The following is a 1,168-nucleotide window of genomic DNA, read 5'->3' on the forward strand; positions in this document are numbered from 1 at the left end:
TCCCTCCCTCCCTCCCTCCCTCCCTTCCTCAGAGCTTTCCTGTCTGTCCACTGCTCGCTGCTTTTCCTTCTAACCCAGACGTCACTGGGAAGGACCGGTCTTCGGTGAGGACGCTGAAGCATGAAGGCAGGCTCGGGGAGGGGTCATGGCCACTGAGGTCCCCCTGGCTCGGCCTTGCGGATGCTCATAGGTCCAGCCCCTGTAGGTGGTCCTGGCTGGGGGGCCCCTGGGATCTTCCACCCAACAGTGCCAGGCAGAGCGCTTTCGGCAGCCAGTGGTAGCAAAGCAGCAGGGCCTGGAAAACGACAGGACGGTTATGGGCCCGCGCGCCTGCGAAGCTGAGGGCTTGGCTGGACTCGCTGGGCCTGGCCGGGCCTGGCTCTAGGGGTCTGTTCCCTTGTTCACCCGCCTTCCCCCACGCTGGCCCGCTTCTCAGGCAGGTCGCCCCCTTGCTGGCACGCTGGCCGCCCAGGTCTCTCTCCCCTGGAGGAGGAGGGTGCCTCCTTCCGCAGACCCCAAGGCTGCGCTCACTGGTCAGGCGGCCCGCTTGGGTCCTGTCAGCGCCCAGAGTTAGTGTAGGTCACTAGGCCTGGAGCTGGCTGTGGGGTTGGTCCCATTAGCACCTCAGGGCCTGAAGCCAGGAAAGGGGGGCAGATTTGAGGCAACCAAACCGGGGCACCCGAATGGGGTAACCAGGGCACCTGTGGGTCGCGACCCCTTGGGCGGTCGAACGACCCTTTCATTGAAACAATGAAAATATATCCTGCAGATCAGATATTTCCATGACGATTCATAACAGTAGCAAAATTACAGTGATGAAGGAGCAACGAAAATAATTTTATGGTTGGGGGTCACCACAACATGAGGAACTGTATTAAAGGGTCGCGGCGTCAGGAAGGTTGAGAACCGCTGCCTTAAGGGCATACCGTAACTCTCCGCCTTCAGACCTCCAGGGGTGTGATGCTAAAATTCTCTGAACTGGTCCCCAAGTGCCAGCGGGAAGGACCTGCCCAGATGAGACGAAGCTTGTCTTCAGGTTCAGATAACCTTGCTCCCAACCCGCTGCCTCCTATCCCTCTCTCCTTTCTTCAACTGCCTTCCCCCCACATCCCTCCGAAGGGACCAGCCCTGCCCTCCCAGCTTTGCCCTTTGTCAGCGGTCCCTCCCT

General features: G+C 60.2%; 1 protein-coding gene and 1 long non-coding RNA gene across 3 annotated transcripts in view; one reads left to right on the forward strand and one right to left on the reverse strand.

Annotated features, from left to right (window-relative positions):
* Positions 1 to 1,168, forward strand: part of MFNG (MFNG O-fucosylpeptide 3-beta-N-acetylglucosaminyltransferase) — a 15,637-nt gene that overhangs the window by 10,827 nt on the left and 3,642 nt on the right. The window contains exon 7 of one of the 2 annotated variants that reach the window (XR_435333.2): positions 946 to 1,036. The exons of the other annotated variant lie outside the window; for it this stretch is intronic. The gene's annotated coding sequence lies outside the window, so the exon portion shown is untranslated. The remainder of the gene's footprint in view (positions 1 to 945; positions 1,037 to 1,168) is intronic. 2 annotated transcript variants of the gene reach the window in all.
* The window catches only part of LOC107182080, an 11,149-nt gene that overhangs the window by 3,696 nt on the left and 6,285 nt on the right, over positions 1 to 1,168 (reverse strand). The window lies entirely within an intron of this gene.

This window comes from Myotis davidii, unplaced genomic scaffold, assembly GCF_000327345.1.
Source record: "Myotis davidii unplaced genomic scaffold, ASM32734v1 scaffold514, whole genome shotgun sequence".
Taxonomy (NCBI): domain Eukaryota; kingdom Metazoa; phylum Chordata; class Mammalia; order Chiroptera; family Vespertilionidae; genus Myotis; species Myotis davidii.